Below are 22,463 nucleotides of genomic sequence, written 5' to 3' on the forward strand. Positions count from 1 at the left end.
ACCTTGTCTGTGAAGACTGAGGCAAAACAAGCTTTGGGTACTTCAGCTTTTTCCACATCATCTGTCACTAGGTTGCCTCCTCCATTCACTAAGGGTCCCACACTTTCCCTGACCTTCTTCTTGTTGCTAACATAGATGTAGAAACCCTTCTTGTTACCCTTCACATCCCAATATCTTCATAAATGATCTGGAGGATGGTGTGGATTGCACTCTCAGCAAATTAAACACTAAACTGGGAGGAGTGGTAGATACGCTGGAGGGCAGGGATAGGATACAGAGGGACCTAGACAAATTGGAGGATTGGGCCAAAAGAAATCTGATGAGGTTCAATAAGGATAAGTGCAGGGTCCTGCACTTAGGACGGAAGAACCCAATGCACAGCTATAGACTAGGGACCGAATGGCTAGGCAGCAGTTCTGCGGAAAAGGACCTAGGGGTAACAGTGGACGAGAAGCTGGATATGAGTCAGCAGTGTGCCCTTGTTGCCAAGAAGGCCAATGGCATTTTGGGATGTATAAGTAGGAGCATTGCCAGCAGATCGAGGGACGTGATCGTCCCCCTCTATTCGACATTGGTGAGGCCTCATCTGGAGTACTGTGTCCAGTTTTGGGCCCAACACTACAAGAAGGATATGGATAAATTGGAGAGAGTCCAGCGAAGGGCAACAAAAATGATTAGCAAAAAGAAAAGGAGTACTTGTGGCACCTTAGAGACTAACCAATTTATTTGAGCATGAGCTTTCGTGAGCTACAGCTCACTTCATCAGATGTTTACCGTGGAAACTGCAGCAGACTTTATATACACACAGAAATCATGAAACAATACCTCCTCCCACCCCACTGTCCTGCTGGTAATAGCTTATCTAAAGTGATCAACAGGTGGGCCATTTCCAGCACAAATCCAGGTTTTCTCACCCTCCACCCCCCCACACAAATTCACTCTCCTGCTGGTGCTAGCCCATCCAAAGTGACAACTCTTTACATAATCAAGTCGGGCTATTTCCTGCATAGATCAAGGTTTTCTCACATCCCCCCCACCCCCATACACACACAAACTCACTCTCCTGCTGGTAATAGCTCATCTAAACTGACCATTCTCCAGGTTTAAATCCAAGTTAAACCAGAACATCTGGGGGGGGGGGGTAGGAAAAAACAAGAGGAAACAGGCTACCTTGCATAATGACTTAGCCACTCCCAGTCTCTATTTAAGCCTAAATTAATAGTATCCAATTTGCAAATGAATTCCAATTCAGCAGTTTCTCGCTGGAGTCTGGATTTGAAGTTTTTTTGTTTTAAGATAGCGACCTTCATGTCTGTGATTGCGTGACCAGAGAGATTGAAGTGTTCTCCGACTGGTTTATGAATGTTATAATTCTTGACATCTGATTTGTGTCCATTTATTCTTTTACGTAGAGACTGTCCAGTTTGACCAACGTACATGGCAGAGGGGCATTGCTGGCACATGATGGCATAGATCACATTGGTGGATGTGCAGGTGAACGAGCCTCTGATAGTGTGGCTGATGTTATTAGGCCCTGTGATGGTGTCCCCTGAATAGATATGTGGGCACAATTGGCAACGGGCTTTGTTGCAAGGATAAGTTCCTGGGTTAGTGGTTCTGTTGTGTGGTATGTGGTTGTTGGTGAGTATTTGCTTCAGGTTGCGGGGCTGTCTGTAGGCAAGGACTGGCCTGTCTCCCAAGACTTGTGAGAGTGTTGGGTCATCCTTTAGGATAGGTTGTAGATCCTTAATAATGCGTTGGAGGGGTTTTAGTTGGGGGCTGAAGGTGACGGCTAGTGGCGTTCTGTTATTTTCTTTGTTAGGCCTGTCCTGTAGCAGGTAACTTCTGGGAACTCTTCTGGCTCTATCAATCTGTTTCTTTACTTCTGCAGGTGGGTATTGTAGTTGTAAGAAAGCTTGACAGAGATCTTGTAGGTGTTTGTCTCTGTCTGAGGGGTTGGAGCAAATGCGGTTGTATCGCAGAGCTTGGCTGTAGACGATGGATCGTGTGGTGTGGTCAGGGTGAAAGCTGGAGGCATGCAGGTAGGAATAGCGGTCAGTAGGTTTACGGTATAGGGTGGTGTTTATGTGGCCATTGTTTATTAGCACTGTAGTGTCCAGGATAGGATAGGATAGGATAGGATAGGAGTGTCCAGGATAGGATAGGATAGGATAGGAATAGGTCGGAATATGAACAAGAGGCTGCTCGGCAGCTCTCCAACACGAGTTTCTACAAGCCATTACCCTATGATCCCACTGAGAGTTACCAAAAGCAACTACAGCATTTGCTCAAGAAACTTCCTGAAAAAGCACAAGATCAAATCCACACAGACACACCCCTGGAACCCCGACCTGGGATATTCTATCTACTACCCAAGATCCATAAACCTGGAAATCCTGGGCGCCCCATCATCTCAGGCATTGGCACCCTGACAGCAGGATTGTCTGGCTATGTAGACTCCCTCCTCAGGCCCTACGCTACCAGCACTCCCAGCTACCTTCGAGACACCACTGACTTCCTGAGGAAACTTCAATCCATCGGTGATCTTCCTGATAACACCATCCTGGCTACTATGGATGTAGAAGCCCTCTACACCAACATTCCACACAAAGATGGACTACAAGCCGTCAAGAACACTATCCCCGATAATGTCACGGCTAACCTGGTGGCTGAACTTTGTGACTTTGTCCTTACCCATAACTATTTCACATTTGGGGACAATGTATACCTTCAGATCAGCGGCACTGCTATGGGTACCCGCATGGCCCCACAGTATGCCAACATTTTTATGGCTGATTTAGAACAACGCTTCCTCAGCTCTCGTCCCCTAAAGCCCCTACTCTACTTGCGCTATATTGATGACATCTTCATCATCTGGACCCATGGAAAAGAAGCCCTTGAGGAATTCCACCATGATTTCAACAATTTCCATCCCACCACCAACCTCAGCCTGGTCCAGTCCACACAAGAGATCCACTTCCTGGACACTACAGTGCTAATAAACAATGGCCACATAAACACCACCCTATACCGTAAACCTACTGACCGCTATTCCTACCTGCATGCCTCCAGCTTTCACCCTGACCACACCACACGATCCATCGTCTACAGCCAAGCTCTGCGATACAACCGCATTTGCTCCAACCCCTCAGACAGAGACAAACACCTACAAGATCTCTGTCAAGCTTTCTTACAACTACAATACCCACCTGCAGAAGTAAAGAAACAGATTGATAGAGCCAGAAGAGTTCCCAGAAGTTACCTGCTACAGGACAGGCCTAACAAAGAAAATAACAGAACGCCACTAGCCGTCACCTTCAGCCCCCAACTAAAACCCCTCCAACGCATTATTAAGGATCTACAACCTATCCTAAAGGATGACCCAACACTCTCACAAGTCTTGGGAGACAGGCCAGTCCTTGCCTACAGACAGCCCCGCAACCTGAAGCAAATACTCACCAACAACCACATACCACACAACAGAACCACTAACCCAGGAACTTATCCTTGCAACAAAGCCCGTTGCCAATTGTGCCCACATATCTATTCAGGGGACACCATCACAGGGCCTAATAACATCAGCCACACTATCAGAGGCTCGTTCACCTGCACATCCACCAATGTGATCTATGCCATCATGTGCCAGCAATGCCCCTCTGCCATGTACATTGGTCAAACTGGACAGTCTCTACGTAAAAGAATAAATGGACACAAATCAGATGTCAAGAATTATAACATTCATAAACCAGTCGGAGAACACTTCAATCTCTCTGGTCACGCAATCACAGACATGAAGGTCGCTATCTTAAAACAAAAAAACTTCAAATCCAGACTCCAGCGAGAAACTGCTGAATTGGAATTCATTTGCAAATTGGATACTATTAATTTAGGCTTAAATAGAGACTGGGAGTGGCTAAGTCATTATGCAAGGTAGCCTGTTTCCTCTTGTTTTTTCCTACCCCCCCCCCCCCCCAGATGTTCTGGTTTAACTTGGATTTAAACCTGGAGAATGGTCAGTTTAGATGAGCTATTACCAGCAGGAGAGTGAGTTTGTGTGTGTATGGGGGTGGGGGGGATGTGAGAAAACCTTGATCTATGCAGGAAATAGCCCGACTTGATTATGTAAAGAGTTGTCACTTTGGATGGGCTAGCACCAGCAGGAGAGTGAATTTGTGTGGGGGGGTGGAGGGTGAGAAAACCTGGATTTGTGCTGGAAATGGCCCACCTGTTGATCACTTTAGATAAGCTATTACCAGCAGGACAGTGGGGTGGGAGGAGGTATTGTTTCATGATTTCTGTGTGTATATAAAGTCTGCTGCAGTTTCCACGGTAAACATCTGATGAAGTGAGCTGTAGCTCACGAAAGCTCATGCTCAAATAAATTGGTTAGTCTCTAAGGTGCCACAAGTACTCCTTTTCTTTTTGCGAATACAGACTAACACGGCTGTTCCTCTGAAAAATGATTAGGGGTCTGGAACACATGACTTATGAGGAGAGGCTGAGGGAACTGGGATTGTTTAGTCTGCAGAAGAGAAGAATGAGGGGGGATTTGATAGCTGCTTTCAACTACCTGAGAGGTAGTTCCAGAGAGGATGGTTCTAGACTATTCTCTGTGGTGGAAGAGGACAGGACAAGGAGTAATGGTCTCAAGTTGCAGTGGGGGAGGTTTAGGTTGGATATTAGGAAAAACTTTTTCACTAGGAGGGTGGTGAAACACTGGAATGCGTTACCTAGGGAGGTGGTAGAATCTCCTTCCTTAGAAGTTTTTAAGGTCAGGCTTGACAAAGCCTTGGCTGGGATGATTTAGTTGGGGATGGGTCCTGCTTTTGAGCAGGGGGTTGGACTAGATGACCTCCTGAGGTCCCTTCCAACCCTGATATTCTATGATTCTATGATTCTTGCTAACTACAACTCCAGTTGTTGTTTTGGCCTTCCTGATTAACACCCCTGCATACTCGAGCAATATTTTTATACTCCTCCCTAATCATCTGTCCAAGTTTTTACTTCTTGTATGCTTCCTTGTTGTGTTTAAGCTCACTAAAGATTTATCTGTTAAGCCAAGCTGGTCACCTGCCATATTTGCTGTTCTTTCTGCACATCAGGATGATTTGTTCCTGTGCTCTCAATAAGGCTTTTTTAAAATATAGTCAGTTCTCCTGAACTCCTTTAGCGTCCCCCCATATTAGCCTGCCAGGGGATGCTGCCTATCGGTTCCCGGAGGGGGAACTGCTAAGTCTGCTTTTCTGAAGTCCAGGGTCCATATTCTGCTGCTCTTCTTTCTTTCTTTTGTTAGGATCCTGAACTCGACCATCTCATGATCACTGCTGCCCAGCTTGCCACCCACTTCTACTTCCCCTACCTATTCTTCCCTTTTTGTGAGCTCAAGAGGAGCATGGCCCCAAGTTGGTTCCTTCAGCACTTGCATGAGGAAGTTGTCCCCAACACTCTCCAAAAACTTCCTTGATTGTGCACTGCTGTATTGCTCTTATGGTAATTATCTTATGGCAAAAGTGCTTTGGTTTGTGGTTTTAAAAAATTAAACTGGTACATGGCCATGTATATTGACGTTAATGTAGTATATTGAAAGGAAAGGAGTCCATATACCTAGTCACCTTCTCCCTATCCTGCCCTGGATTTTTAACAACCTGCTTCTTGATCATTTTCATGACTTCTTTTCTGAACCAGTCACAAGGCTCTCACAAAATTTCAACATCTTTCTGGTGGTAATAGTGCAGTTTTTTTCTGAAGATCAAATTCATTCTTGTGATTATAGTGGTACCAGTTCAGAAATTCCTTTTTTCCCCAGTGTCATGTGTTCTGTTCAGGCATAGGGCCCACATATTTATGGTTTTCAATGATGTGGGTTTTTTTATTTCTTTCTCTATTTTTAAAAAGGGGGGTCGGAAAATACCCCTTGACATCTTCAAAACCCAGTGCCTTTGATAACTTGCTGAGTTTCATGGGCAGAAAATTTAAAGAATCTGTAAATCTGATTTCTAAGTCCCCCACTGTCATGAGCATTAGTTTTCCATCCTGCGTCACAGTACTGATGACAATTTTTAAAATCAATTGCCTAAGGATGAAATAACTGTCGTAACCTTTAGCATTATGAGCAATAAAAGTGAATCACTTGTTTACAAAGTTCGAACAAACTTGCTGACATGTTCTTTCCTATTAAATTCCCAGCTGGTTTCTTTATCTCAATGCATGGCATATATATAATTTAGCACATGTACTCTCTTTCTTGCATGCATTCAAAGTCATAAAAAACATAATCCTCCTCTTCTAGAGAGTAAATATTACACATATATACTTGTGAAAATCTGGGATGCCTGTCTTCTGATAACACTTGGGGCACTTCTTGCTTTTACGCCGATGATGATTGTAGAAACCACACTTATTGCAAAGACTTCTGGTTTTACAGTGAACTCTACTGTCTGCTGCCTGAGTTCTATGTCCTTCTATACAGCCTTGGATCTGCAAAATAGTTTACAGCTAGGACATTTCATATTTTCCCATACACTCAAGGCATTCTGTGCTAATACATGTATAGCAGTGGTCTTTACAGGCATGCTGGTGTTTGTAGCTGTACATGTCATGGCAGGACAAATATTGTGCTCCGATGAAGGCTTTGATATTTAGGATACTGTAATAATGTTTGTCATGTAGAAAAACACACATGATTTTGGTGCCCTGTCCACTGTTGTAAAAAAAGTGCCAATTCCCTCTGTCATGATACATTACTTTAATAGTCGTGCCTAAATGCTCTCCAGAAGAGCTGATACTGGTGAACCTGACTATCTTTTGTTCTGAAAATCACAACTCCTAGTGGAGATGCTTGGCTCCCTTTAATAGTTTGGCATGTGTGGGTTTTTCACTTTAAGAGGTTCAGGATGCTACCAGCAAAACACAGGTTGTTACCCTGGTCATTTAAATCAATTTAATTGCTTCCTTTTTTAAAAAAAATAATTTTACAGTACGTAATAGTCTTTAAGGGAGTATCAGAGGGGTAGCCATGTTAGTTTGGATCTGTAAAAGCAGCAAAGAGTCCTGTGGCACCTTATAGACTAACAGACGTCTGTTAGTCTATAGGGTGCCACAGGACTCTTTGCCACTTTTAAGGGAGTAGCAACTCCTCCTCCTCCCTTCCCTGTGTCTAATAATTGTGACAACCTGCCTTGACATCCCAGAGCCCACAATCTCTGAACTATAATGCAAAATTCTGGCAGCATCATTTAAATAATCTGCAGTGTTTAACTCTTCCCAATGTCTCCTTTGAGTAAGGAGCATGGGTGGTAGATATAAGAGGCTTGGGGAAGCTAAGCCTTCCCAAATGGGGCAAGAAATGCCAGATGTGGAGGCATACCAGCCCACCGCCTTTGGAGCACTGCCGCTGGAAGCTCCCTAGAAGTGGGGGGACCACTGGTGCCTGGACCATGGCCAGTCCACGCTCCACCCCGAGGCCTCGCTCCTGCTCTACCTCTTTCTGCCCCTGCTCCACTTTTTCCTCTGAGGGCACCCCCACCTGCTGCTCATGCCTCTGTCCCTCTTCCCCCAGAGAGGCGTGAGTGGCGGGCTGGTGGGCCTTGGGGAGGGGGTGGAGTGGGGGCAGGAAGAGTTGAGCAGGGGCAGAGTTTTGGGGGAAGAGATCAAGCGTGGGTGGGGCCTCCTAGTGAAGCAGGTGTGGAGTGCAGGCGGGATCTTGGGACGAGGAGGGTGAGTGGGGGTAGGGCCTCAGGGCAGAGCAGGGGCGCCCCACCACCAAATGCAAGAGTCATGCACCACCTATCGTAAAGAGAGGGTGGTTTAGCCCCAGAGCATCTACGCGAAGCTGTACAAAAACTTCAGGCCCATTTGGGGATTAAAATCATTTAACAAATTTTGAATAGTGTTGTGAATGATTGCCTGAGTGAAGTCTGTCGTTCTGTCCAAATTAGCAAAATGTAATTCTTGAAAATACTCATAAGTGTTAAGTACTCTTTGGGGTCTTATGCAATGTCTCCCGCATTTCAAATACACCTGAGGAAATGCCTCAGGTGCATCAGGAATGGAATATTCTGCTCCTTCAGAAGTGGGTGTCTATGGCCATTTCTTGAAGTTCTGTATTAAATGGGTCTATTTCCCTTTCTTGACCGGGCAAATTTTGTGAGTATCTCCTTTTTCTCAAAAGTATTCTGGCTTTTTAAAGTTTCTTTGCTAATCTCCTCCTCAGTCTTAATACATGCAAAGTTCTGGTTAGTTTTGATTTGTGCAATAGCATAATATTAAACAATAGCAATAACACTTACAGCTTTGAGTATTACAGGAAATACATCAGTTTTGAATTTGCATATCATCTTGCTCTAACTCCATTAAAAAAGAAAAGCATTAATTTTAAAATAGTTATTTCAAAGTTGCAAACTCATCGAAACAATACAAAACAGCCAATACTATCAACTATCTGTTGCATTTGACTGCTATCTTGATCTAAATTACCAAAAAAAATCTTTAAAAACATTTATTTTAAAAATAAATCATAATTCTGTATAAGATTAAGCATCTTACCAAAATTTGTGAATCCTTCTAGTAAGTCTTGTGAAAATTCAAAATTCGTCCTATTTAGAAATTGATTTTTTTTATTTTAAACACTCCACTTGTATAAAACACATGTCATACACACAATAGTACTTTGTCTTACGATTTCATTGTCCCATACAGAGTCAGACATTTTACATAGGGGTACATCAACAACGTTTTTTCAACTCTGCATTCAGTTTTCTCTCTCTCATAACTTATAGTGCTAAAAGGGGAACTAAACCTCTCAAAAATGTTAAAAATTAATCTATATGAGGGTCCCAGAAAACTTGTGTGTGTGTTTTTTTTCTTTTAGTTTAAAATAGCCTGTTATTGCAATGTCTTTAATAACCCCATAATTAACATATCTATGTGTATTGTTACTGGGATTTTATGGGCAACTCCATTGCCATGGCTACCAATATTTAGTAACATAGCACCAAGCCATGTTCATCATGGAAGGCCTCTGTCATGCTGCTGGCCAAGATCTGTAAGAACAGCAACCTGCCTTTATACACAGACCTCTTCTTTTAGACACCCTTTAAGGTAATTTATTGTACCACAGGACATGATGGAAACTGCTTGGAGCAATGAATGGTCAGCTCTATGACAGTCGTTAATCACTTTCTGATCATTGACCCAACAATCTGTCCACCATGTTTTGACCTGCTAAGTCATCTGTGGTCATCTCTGAACCAGTTTTAAACAGGACAGGGTAACTGTGCAGCCAATCTCTTTAAATGGGGTTTTTCTAATGACCCATGATGCAGCTGTGGTCAGCTTCAGACTGTTACATATCCTCGACGAGTGCCCACTTACTTGTTTCTATGATGGGCTAACAGCTCTCCACCTGGCTAATGATGATGCCCTCAAACGGCAGGGCACATTGGGCATATGCTGATAATAACCCCATTTTAAAACATGTTAACACATATTTGATTTAAAAAAGCGGTGCATAATTCATTTTCTAACTTTATTTTAATTCTCATTTTATTTAATTAGTCCTTTGCTAAAAACAATTTATTGAGCAAAAGCATATCACAGCATAAAAATCTTTCCATTTTTCTCAGAAAAAGCACATGTGTAAATGAAAAAAATTACTAGAAGTCCCTAATTGATTTGAAACGAAAGAGAGCCTCTTCATTACAAAATGCTGCCTTCTAAGTGTGATGTTTAAAACCACAGTTTTATTTCTAATAAATTCTTTTGTTGAAAAATTTAACAATTTTTTGAAAAAAGCAGAAGGGGATTTGTTTCTTCAGATAGGAACAGTCCTTCATGCAATTACAAAAGAGTAGAGTTTCCTTTTAAACTTTTATTTTTTATTGTAAAACTGCTTGTAAATGAGTATTTAATATATTAAGCCCTTATTTGTATCTTTGTCTTTTAAGCAATTAAAAATCCAAAATTGGATAATTTTTATTTTTATTATGAATGTGTTTTGTATATTGACATATACTTATTTTTCTCTCTTTATCCTTTAGAAAGCTATGACTTGTAACTTTTAAAATTATAACATACATTGGAGATGTTATATTTCCCAGAAACTTATTTCTTCACAAATTACAAAATATTTTACAGGGTTTTTCTTAATATGCAAGACATTTAGCCAATTTTTTTAAAAAAATGTTATTTAAATAGTATCACAGGACTGATAATTTTTAAAGTAAATTTACCAAGTTCCTGCTCTTGGCATTTCTTTAAGCTGTAAAAACATGCTTAAATTATTTTAAAAATGTATAATAGTATATCTTTTAATCACTTTATTTCAATTGTCATTTTATTTAATTTTGATTTAAAAATATTTTCTTGTAAATAGTGTGTGGGATAGGTTTCTTCAGATAACAAAGGTGAAAGGGTCCAATTTTTATCTCCCTTCTTCATGCAGTTACAAAAGTATAGTTATATGATAAAGGGGTGCCTCGTTATTGCAAAATACTGATTTATTAGTGTCGTGTTTAAAACCATAGCTTTATTTCTAATAAAAATATGCAATATGCTCATCTTTCTCCTTACAACAGTTACTTAATCTTCATGCTGACACACAGCTTTGGTCTTTTTAAATTCTAATTTGTTAATGAAACACATCTGTAAATGTGTGTTATTTATAATAGAGAATTCTATCTTAAATGAAAATGTTTAATTGAATCTCTTCAAAACATCCCTTAGATTGTAAAGACAGGTCTTTTTGTTATGTTACTGGGTTTTTCATCTCAGTCAAAAGTGACCAATTCTGTTTTCTCATGTTAAAATGTTAAAATCAGGGCTGGCCTTACAGCTGGGCTACGTAAGCTGCAGAAGGGCTGTCCCCACCTGGGAGGAGGGGATAAAGGGAGCTGTGAGGCAAGTTTATTTGCTAAAACTTTATTTCATGTACCAGAATTTAGATTAAAAAAAAAAGTTAGGAAAGAGGAGGGAGAAATGGCTGCCTTATGTCTGGTGAAAAAATGTTAATTGTTTTATGTAATCTAGTTTTTCTTTTAAGTTTTGTATAAAGTGTATAAATCTAAAGCTTTCTTCACAGTTTATACATAAGAACTTTTCAGAGCAGTTTTCCTTTAGGCAAAACTTGAAAAAGAAAGCTAACACTATTTTTAATAGGCTAGTGTATTTATTAAAACTTTATTTGATTTAGTAGCATTTAGTTTTTTTAAAAGTTAGGGAAGAAAAAGAGGTGTAGGGGAGAAATAACATGATAGGTTTCTTATCTCTGGTAAAACAACTTTTTTTACAAGAGCTAGCTTTTAATTTAAGTTAGCCAGTGTGTATATTTTGTATAAAGTGTGTTTTAAAAAAATAAAAATAAAAAATAAATCTTAAGCTTTTTTTGAAGAGTTTATAAGCAATATGTTTGTAGAGCAGTTTTCCTTTAGGCCATGGGTTGTCAAACTGGGGGTCAGGACCCCTCAGGGGGTCATGAGGTTATTATGGGGGGGGGAGGATCGCGAGCTGTCAACCTCCACCCCAACCCCGCTTTGCCTCCAGTGTTTATAATGGTATTAAAGACATTGAAATGTTTTTAATTTAAAAGGGGGTTCGCACTCAAAGGCTTGCTATGTGAAAAGGGGTCACCAGTAAAAAAGTTTGAGAACCACTGCTTTAGGCAATACTTTAAAAAGCAAGATAACACTATTTTTAAAAGGCTGGAGTATTTCTTCAAATACTTGTGTTTATGTGCAGTGCTTGTCTTTCCATGTATTTGTTTAAAGAGATGTTTTTAAACAGTCCAGTGGCCATACCCCTTGGCATATTATGATTGGTTCAGGAAAATGCAGTTTTGTGACAAGTCCAATCAGAAGTGCTTCTTGGCTGAGCCAAACTTGACTTTCCTGGAATCAGGGCCGGCCTTACAGGTGGGCAACGCAAGCTGCAGAAGGGCTGTGCCCACCTCGGGGGAAGGGATAAAGGGGGCTGTGAGGCAAGAACTAGGCACTGTCATGCATCCCCTCTCCACCCTCCCAGCAGCATGACACCTGCAGTTCCGTTCTGCCTGTTCAGTGTCTGCCCGCAACTCAGGGAGTAGTAATTAAAGGGTGACAAAGAAAGTTTGCCCAAGGTGCCATTTTCCCTAAGGCCAGCTGTCAGGGTTCCCTCCCCACGCTGAACTCTAGGATACAGATGTGGGGACCAGCATGAAAGACCCCCTAAGCTTATTTCTACCAGTTTAGGTTAAAAACTTCCCCAAGGCACAACTCCTTCCTTGTTCTTGGATGGATACTGGCTGCCACCACCAAGTAAGTTAGACAAAGATTCAGGAAAAGGACCACTTGGAGTTCCTGTTCCCTAAAATATCCCCCCAAACACCTTCACCCCCTTTCCTGGGGAGGCTTGGGAATAATATACCAACCAAATAGGTAAACCAGATTCTTAAAAAACAGAACTTTATTATAAAGAAAAAAAGTAAAAGCAGCACCTCTGTAAAATCAGGATGGAAGGTAACTTTACAGGGTAATCAGATTCAAAACACAGAGGATTCCCCTCTAGGCAAAACTTTAAAGTTACAAAAAACAAGGATAGACCTCCCTCTTAGCACCGGGAAAATTCACAAGCTAAAAACAAAAGATAATCTAACTCGCCTTGCCTTATTTACTTACTCTTTTTGCAGTATTGAGACTCATTTTAGGATGATTTTAGGAGAAGGAGTTTTCTGACCTGATGCTTCTCTGCTTCCCCAGAGAACACACAAACAAAGAGCACAAACAAAGCCTCCCCACCCACCCCAGTCGAAAGTATCTTCTTTCCCCATTGGTCCTTTTGGTCAGGTGCCAAGCAGGTTATTTGAGCTTCTTAACCCCTTACAGGTAAGGAGGAATTCTAGGCTACCCTAAGCTGTGTGGTTATGACACCAGCCCTGCCTGGAATTACTGGCATTTGGCTAGTGGCAGCTTTTCTCTTCTCTCTATTACTTGGTCACTGACACAGGCTTTTGTCCTTTCCTGTTAGTTTTAAACTTTCTCTGCAGCCTCTCTGAATTTATTTTCTCTCTCTTTCTGTAACAAGCTGAAAGTCGTTTGCTTTTCTTAGTTCTTCTACAGCTTCTTTCACTTTGTGCTTGTTTAACCCAACCACCCAACCCTACTTTAGTTTTCTCTAAAAATACATATTCTGTTACTAATATTTAATGCCTTTATTTAAAAAAAGCATAAAAATATTTTTCTCTAGAAAGGCCTGTTAATATATTTGTTTTAACACATTTATGTTTTAACAGTTTATTCCTCTGTTTACTAAACTTTATTTAAAATGTGTAAACAGCCTATTTCCACCTGAAAAAATTCTTTGTCCTCTAACTTTAAAATGGTTCTAAATGTGAAAATACACACACAAAACTGTCCTAGTGCACTCAATAAAAATAAATAAAATTGGTGCAGTGGCCATTCTGAAATTAAAGTGTACACATCCAAAAATGAGACCAGAGGATGAGACATAAATCAAGAAGGGTGTGTGGAAACATGTCAAAACTTATATGGTGATGAATGCTACAGAGGGCTTTACTACTTAAGACCCCTTTGTGGAGGAAGCCCTGGGAAAATGACGACTTTTTGGGGAGTTCACCTACTAATGACCTTCATGAGTTAGAAGAGTCAAAGCCACAAAATTTAGCCATATAGAAGCCTCCTGAGGGCAAATATAAAATAAAACAATATGAAATGGAAAAGTAGTTAGTTGCCTAATAATTTTAAAGGCTATATAGTTAATTAAAATTACTCCCTCTCCATTATGGAAAGAGACATGTTAAAAGAGTACACTGTTTGTATATAAATAACTAATATGAAATGTGCCACTCGATGGCACCCAGGAATATGTAGTACTGCAAATAACTTGCTTAGTGCACTTTACACCAGTTCTTAATGGGGGAACTTTGGCAGAGTGTGTATGGAAAGGACATATGGTAGGGTGGTTGGGGACAGAGGAAGAAGATAAAACAGATAAGGTTTTGTAGGGTAAGGAAGGGAGGGGACAGAGGTAAGATTTGTGAAGTAGAGAGGGTGAAGGTCATGGTGGGAAGGGAAAGAAAAGTTTAATGACTAGAGAGACAAATGTATTGGGGAAAATATACATGGTGGGAAGGGGAACAAAGAAGCAGACAGTGTAAAAAGATGAAAGAAACAGAATTAGTGAGATGGACAGAGATGGGAAGAGAAAGTCCTGCTTCATGATGTGGCTATGGAGGAGCAGGGAACTATGTAGGAAACAGTGAAGATATGGAGGAAATACAGAGAGGACAGAGTACATGAAAAGAAGTTGTGGGTAGATATAAGAGTAAGTGGAGCAGGCTGGAGAGAGAAGTTTTCAAACTCAGGTACCACATTGGGGATGCTGCACAAATAGAAAGATGTTTTGCCCAGAAGAAACATGGGGGTGGATTGTTCCTCAGAATACAGAATCACTTCCTAATCTCCTCCTTGGGATGGTGCAACCTGCTCCTCTTCCCCCCAACCTCCGACATTAAGGGCAGAAGGGACGATCATGATCATTTAGTCTGACCTCTTTCACATTGCAGGCAATAAAACTTCACCCACACACGCCTGTAATAGACCCATAACCCGGGGCTAAGTCTCTGAAGCAGGGCCGGTGCAAGGATATTTTGCGCCCTAGGCAAAACTTCCACCTTGCGCCCTTCCTCCCTCTCCCCTCCCCTGGAGCATTGCTTATTATAAACTTTCAAAAATGAATACTGCACAATGATTAAAATGCAAGTTCAATGATGTTTCTCTTTTCTTTATTCGTTTTCCAGCAATAGTGTAAAAAAAAAATTTGGGGCGCTGCTTTTTGGTGCCCCCCAAATCTTGGCCCCCTAGGCGGCCACATAGTTCACCTAGTGGTTACACCAGCCCTGCACTAAAGTCCTCAAATCATGATTTAAAGACTCCAAGTTACAGAGAATCCACCATTTATTCTAGTTGAAACCTGCAGGTGACCTTTGTCCCATGCTGCAGAGGAAAGTGAAAAACTCCCAGGGTCTCTGTCAATCTGACCCAGGTGAAAATTCATTCCCAATGCCAAATATGGTGGTCAGCGGGACCCTGAGCACGTGGACAAGAACCACCAGCCAGACACTTTGGAAAGAATTCTCTGCAGTAGCTCAGAAGCCACCCCATCTAGAGTTCCAAAACCAGACATAGGATATTTGCTGCTAGCAGTACAGCTTGGCTACATGGCATTATAAGCCAACTCATCATACCATCCCCTCCGTAAACTCATCAAGCTCAGTCTTGAAGCCAATTAAGATTTTGCCCCCACTGCTCCCCTTGGAAGGCTGTTTCAGAGCTTCACTCCTCTGATAGTTCATAGAATCCGTCTGTCCTTTCAGAACAGTTTATACCAGTAGTTCTAGTTCCTCCATTTTGTTACCAAGGTTACTTGCATTGGTGTACAGACATTTCAGCTGTTTCTTCTTGGTTTCACACAAATTCCTTACCTGATTAGGCACAGTCATCTACTGCCAGTATCGCCTTCCTGCCAATGAGCTGGTACAAAGGGCATGAGCTACTTCCTCCACATACCTCAGGGACAATTTCTACTCCAAGGGCTCAGAGAGTTATCAGTGCCTGTTTTCTCATGAGTGCAGGGACTGCAGTTGTCCCTGGCCATTGGTACAGTGTGTGTGGTAGTTAGGGCCGGCCTCTGGGGTGGGTGGCTGGGGTGGCTGCCTAGGACGGCCCGCCAAAGAAGGGGCTATGCGCTGGCCAGGTCCAGTGCTCCACTTGTGCGCTGCTGCCAAGTGGCCACGGCGCTGGTTCCCCTCCACCTGGCCCAGCCCCTCTCCCCACTCCTCTTGGCTGGCAGGCCCAGGGCTGCCTTCCCCCTGGCCCCTCCCAACTCCCACTGGCTCCTCTCAGACAGTTGGCCACCAGCTCACCCCAGCCCTCGCCCCAGCTCTGCCATTATTCTAATGTGGGAGTCCCGGACCACGCTGGGCAGGAGGCGGCACTGGCACCCAGTGTACAGGCACTCCAACCAGTGGGTGCTCCTTGCTCCAGGTAAGCCCAGTTGGCCTTGGCCCTGGCCCTGGCCCCATGGATCAACTGGAGTCCCTTTGCCCCATTCCCTCACCAGTGCTCCTGGGGGAAACTGGACCTCCCCCAGTTCCTCCTGCCCCATCCTACCACCAGCACCCCGGTCTGGGGAGGGATTTGGGTCTGGCCCAAATTGGAGGGTTGGCACAGCTGGTCCTGATCCTAATCTCTGTGCCTCTCTGCCTGTGGGGAAGGACTAGCAAGACTAGTATGAATAATGATACTGTTAATACTGTATTAAAGTTTTTCATATTTTTTATTTTTTAAAACATTTTAAACAGTTTTTATATTTACCCCAATTTCATACAAAAATTTAATTCAAGCCTTGGTAGCTCATATGAGATATGTGAAGGATGAATCATAGAATCATAGAATCATAGAATATCAGGGTTGGAAGGGACCTCAGGAGGTCATCTAGTCCAACCCCCTGCTCAAAAGCAGGACCCATCCCCAATTAAATCATCCCAGCCAGGGCTTTGTCAAGCCTGACCTTAAAAACTTCTAAGGAAGGAGATTCTACCACCTCCCTAGGTAACGCATTCCAGTGTTTCACCACCCTCTTAGTGAAAAGGTTTTCCTAATATCCAACCTAAACCTCCCCCACTGCAACTTGAGACCATTACTCCTTGTCCTGTCCTCTTCCACCACTGAGAATAGTCTAGAACCATCCTCTCTGGAACTACCTCTCAGGTAGTTGAAAGCAGCTATCAAATCCCCCCTCATTCTTCTCTTCTGCAGACTAAACAATCCCAGTTCCCTCAGCCTCTCCTCATAAGTCATGTGTTCCAGACCCCTAATCATTTTTGTTGCCCTTCACTGGACTCTCTCCAATTTATCCACATCCTTCTTGTAGTGTGGGGCCCAAAACTGGACACAGTACTCCAGATGAGGCCTCACCAATGTCGAATAGAGGGGGACAATCACGTCCCTCGATCTGCTCGCTATGCCCCTACTTATACATCCCAAAATGCCATTGGCCTTCTTGGCAACAAAGGCACACTGCTGACTCATATCCAGCTTCTCGTCCACTGTCACCCCTAGGTCCTTTTCCGCAGAACTGCTGCCTAGCCATTCGGTCCCTAGTCTGTAGCTGTGCATTGTGTTCTTCCGTCCTAAGTGCAGGACCCTGCACTTATCCTTATTGAACCTCATCAGATTTCTTTTGGCCCAATCCTCCAATTTGTCTAGGTCCCTCTGTATCCTATCCCTGCCCTCCAGCGTATCTACCACTCCTCCCAGTTTAGTATCATCCGCAAATTTGCTGAGAGTGCAATCCACACCATCCTCCAGATCATTTATGAAGATATTGAACAAAACCGGCCCCAGGACCGACCCCTGGGGCACTCCACTTGACACCGGCTGCCAACTAGACATGGAGCCATTGATCACTACCCGTTGAGCCCGACAATCTAGCCAACTTTCTACCCACCTTATAGTGCATTCATCCAGCCCATACTTCTTTAACTTGCTGACAAGAATACTGTGGGACTATGAGATAGTGTGATGGTTCCCTTTTAGTGGGAAGCAGCACATAGCTGGTGTTTTGGCCAGCTTTGGCTTTTGTTAGCTGTTTTACACACACACACACACACACACACACACACACACACACACACACACACAGTTTCCCACCCTTCCCCCTCCCCCCACAACACACACACCAGGGCTGACCTGGATGCAGGGAGCCCAGATGTTGCTCCTCACTCCCCCCTCACAGACCCCTAGAGGTGTGTGGGGCAGAGGACCAGCAGTTGTGGGGGTGGGAGCGAGCAGCAATGACAGCTTCTTTGTGCATCCAGGTCAGTTTCCCCATGTGGGTGCAGGAGGGGAATGCAGGGGTTAGGAGTGAAGGGGGTGCAGGGATTAGGGGCTGTAATGATGCTGACTTTGGTGGGACACAACTGAGAGTACCTATTCAGGACAAATTGCTTAGAGCAGGGCAGTTACAGCCCAAGGCTGGGGTTTCTCCACTTTTAAGGCACACCAAACCAACCAGACAGAGAGGACTTTGGTTTTACCCCACTGGCTAATCATAAGTCATACAAGACACTCCAGTTTCCCAGTATCACCACTCGTTATGGGGATGAATGGTTATGAAAAACAATACTGCAGTAAAAGAAAAAATGTTCTCCCTATCCCAAAGGACCAAGTCCCAGACCCAGGTCAATATACCAGTTAGATCTTACCCACAAAGCATGCTGCTGCCAGTCCTTTAGCATCTAAAAATCTAAAGATTTATTCATAAAAAGAAAGAAATATAGATGAGAGCTAAAATTGGTTAAATGGAATCAATTACATACAGTAATGGCAAAGTTCTTAGTTCAGGCTTGTAGCAGTAATGGAATAAACTGCAGGTTCAAATCAAGTCTCTGGAGTGCATCCACAGCTGAGATGGGTCATTCAGTCCTTTGTTCAGAGCTTCAGTTTGTAGCAAATTTCCTCCAGAAGTAAGAAGCAGGATTGACGACAAAATGGAGGGGTTCCCAGGGCCTTTTATATCCTCTGCCATGTGGCTTGTGCTTCCTTTGTCTCAGATACAAGCTGCCCAGCCATGACTTGAAAGCCTTAGGGTTCTGTCCATACGCATGTCCCTGCATGCTTTGCTGAATCACAAGGTGTATCTGCCTTTTCTCAATGGGTCAGTTGTATCACTGATGGGCCTTAGTGGGCCATCAAGCAGGCTAGGCAGTGCTGATGCCAAATTGTCTGGGGGTGTCACCCAGAACACAAATTTGAACTACAGACAGTACAGAGCCAATATTTGTAACTTTAAATGCAAAAATGATACATGCATACAGATAGCATAATCATAACCAGCAAATCATAACCTTGTCATAGACATCTCACTTGACAACCCTTGTACAATATTTGCTGCAAATATGTAACAGTGGTTGCAACAATTATCTATACGGTCACAGTTTGTGTCACAAGGTCACAGGAGGGGGAGCAGGCCTTTGGGGTGAAGGGAGGGAGAGGTGCCGGGGAGCCCCTGGGGACCAGGAGCAATGGGGGGACACCATACCCACGGGGGCCAGGAGCACCAAAATGCAAGTTCACTCAGGGTGCCATTTTCCCTAAGGCTGGCCCTGGTGGTAGTCAGGGGAAGGGTCTTTGTATCCACCCTTTGCACATGCTAGGCCCAAGAAAAATCAGCCCCATGTCAGTGGTAGACTGATGAGACAAAAAAGACCTGGTTCTTGAGATTAAAGAGAAGAATTGTGAACAAGAGGGAGAATGAGATCATTGTCTCCCCCTTACTCTCACAGATATTATGGAGCACACAGCAAGCAGCAATAACAATGGGAATGTTGGTTGCACTGAGGTCTGACCTAGTCAGCAAACAGCGCCAGTGAGCTTTTAAATGTCCAAAGGCACATTCTACCACCATTCTGCACTTGCTAAGCCTATAGTTGAACTGCTCCTTACTACTGTCCAGGGTGCCTGTGTAAGGCTTCATGAGCCAGGGGAGCAAGGGGTAGGCTGGGTCCCCGAGGATAACTATTGGCATTTCAACATCCCCAGTGGTAATTTTCTGGTCTGGGAAGTAAGTCCCTTCTTGCAGCAGCTTGAACAGCGTGGAGTTCCTAAATATGCGAGCGTCATTCACCTTTCCAGGCCATCCCACACTGATGTTGGTGAAATGTCCCTTGTGATCCACCAGTGTTTGCAGCACCATTGAGAAGTACCCCTTATGGTTTATGTACTGGTTGGCAAGGTGGTCCAGTGCCAAGATGGGGATATGCATTTCGTCTATCTCCCCACCACAGTTAGGGAACCCCATTGCAGCAAAGCCATCCAGTATCACCTGCACATTTCCCAGAGTCACTACCCTTGCTAACAGAATGTCAATGATTGCATTGGCTACTTGGATCACAGCAGCCCGCATAGTAGACTTGCCCACTCCAAATTGATTCCTGACTGACCTGTAGCAGTCAGGCATTTCAAGCTTCCACATGGCTGTTGCCACTCACTTCTCAACTGTCAGGGCAGCTCTCATCTTGGTATTCCTGTGCTTCAGGGGGGAGAAAACAACTCACAGAGTTCCAGGAAAGTGGCCTTACGCATGCAAAAGTTTCACAGCCACTGGGAATCGTCCCATACCTGCAACACTATGCGGTCCCACCAGTCTGTGCTTGTTTGCCGGGCCCAGAATCGGTGTTTCACTGTCTCAACCAGCCCCACTGCTGCCATGATGTTCCAATTGCCACAGCCCGTGCTTTCAGGAACGTCTGTGTCCATGTCCTCATCAAAATCCTCCTCTTAGCCCAGTTCTGCATATACTCCAGGATAATACGTGAGGTGTTTACAATGCTCACAACAGCAGCGGTGATGGTAAGCTGAGCAGGCTCCATGCTTGCCGTGGTATGGCATCTGCAGGAGAGCAGAGTTGCAGCAGAAGCAGTGGATGATGACAGTTAGCAGCCCTACTGCACCGTCTGCGGACAGTAGCACCCAGGACACAACTGCAGCAGTGATGGTGAGCTGAGCTGAGTGGGCTCCATGCTTGCTGTGGTATGGCATCTGCATGGAAAAAAGGCGTGAAACTATTTTCTGACATTACTTTCACTGAGGGAGGGGCGATTAATGACATGTACCCAAAACCACCCATGACAATGTTTTTGCCCCATCAGGCATTGGGAGCTTAACCCAGAATTCCAATGAGCGATGGAGATTGTGGGACCTGTGGGATAGCTACCCACTGTGTATCACTCCCTAAGTTGATGCTAGCCATGGTAGTGAGGACACACTCCGCCGACTTAATGCACTTAGTGTGGATATAGGCAATCGACTGTATAAAATCGATTTCTAAAAATCGACTTCTATAAGATCAACCTAATTTCATAGTGTAGACATATCCCTCAGTAAATTTGCGGATGACACTAAGCTGTGGGGAGAGGTAGAAATGCTGGAGAGTAGGGATAGGGTCCAGAGTGACCTAGATAAACTGGAGGATTGGGCCAAAAGAAATCTGATGAGGTTCAGCAAGGACAAATGCACTTAGGACAGAAGAATCCCATGCACTGCTACAGGCTGGGGACTGACTAGCTCAGTGGCCGTTCTGTATAAAAGGACCTGTGGATTACAGTGGATGAGAAGCTGGATAAGAATCAACAGTGTGCCCTTGTTGCCAAGAAGGCTAATGGCATATTGGGCTGCATTAGTAGGACTATTGCCAGCAGATTGAGGGAAGTATTATTCCACTCTATTCATCACTGGTGAGGCCACATCTTGAGTACTGCGTCCAGTTTTGGGCCCCCTGCTACAGAAAGGATGTGGACAAATTGGAGAGAGTCCAGCGGAGGGCAACGAAAATTATTAGGGGGCTGGACAAATGACTTATGAAGAGAGGCCGAGGGAACTGGGCTTATTTAGTCTGCAAAAGAAAGAGTGACGGGGGATGTCATAAATATAAAGGGAAGAGTAACCACCTTTCTGTATACAGTGCTATAAAATCCCTCCTGGCCAGAGGCAAAATCCTTTCACCTGTAAAGGGTTAAGAAGCTAAGGTAACCTCGCTGGCACCTGACCTAAAATAACCAATGAGGGGGGAGAAAAAGGCTTTTGTCTGTCTGTCTGTATGATACCTTTGCTGGGAACAGATCAAGGATGCAAGCCTTCCCACTCCTGTAAAGTTACTAAGTAATCTAGCTAGAAAATGCGTTAGATTTCCTTTTGTTTTTTGGCTTGTAAAATTCACTGTGCTGGAAGGAATGTGTATTCCTGTTTTTCTGTCTTTTTGTAACTTAATGTTTTGCCAAGAGGGATTCTCTATGTTTTGAATCTGATTACCTGTAAAGTATTTACCATCCTGATTTTACAGAGGTGATTCTTTTACCTTTTCTTTAAATACAATTCTTCTTCTAATAACCTGATTGATTTTTCATTACCCTTAAGATCCAAGAGTTTTGGTCTGTGTTCACCTGTACCAATTGGTGAGGATATTATCAAGCCTTCTCCAGGAAAGGGGGTGTAGGGCTTGGGGGGATATTTTGTGGGAAGACGTCTCCAAGTGGTCTCTTTCCACTTCTTTGTTTAAATCGCTTGGTGGTAGCAGCATACAGTTCAAGGACAAGACAAAGTTTGTACCTTGGGGAAGTTTTTAACTTAAGCTGGTAAGAATAAGCTGATAAGAATAAGGGGGTCTTTCATGCAGGTCTCCACATCTGTACCCTAGAGTTCAGAGTGGGGAAGGAACCTTGACATGGTGACAGAGCGGTGGGATCATTTTGAACCAGAAGCACAGCAGGATTTTAAAAGGTTTTGTAAAAGGTGATTAAGATGTTAATCGTTCCAAAGAGGATGGAGCTAGGCTGTTCTCGGTGGTAGCAGATGACAGAACAAGGAGCAATGGTCTCAAGTTGCAGTGGGGGAGGTCTAGGTTGGATATTAAGA

Source organism: Lepidochelys kempii, chromosome 2, assembly GCF_965140265.1.
Source record: "Lepidochelys kempii isolate rLepKem1 chromosome 2, rLepKem1.hap2, whole genome shotgun sequence".
In the NCBI taxonomy this organism is placed as follows: Eukaryota; Metazoa; Chordata; order Testudines; family Cheloniidae; genus Lepidochelys; species Lepidochelys kempii.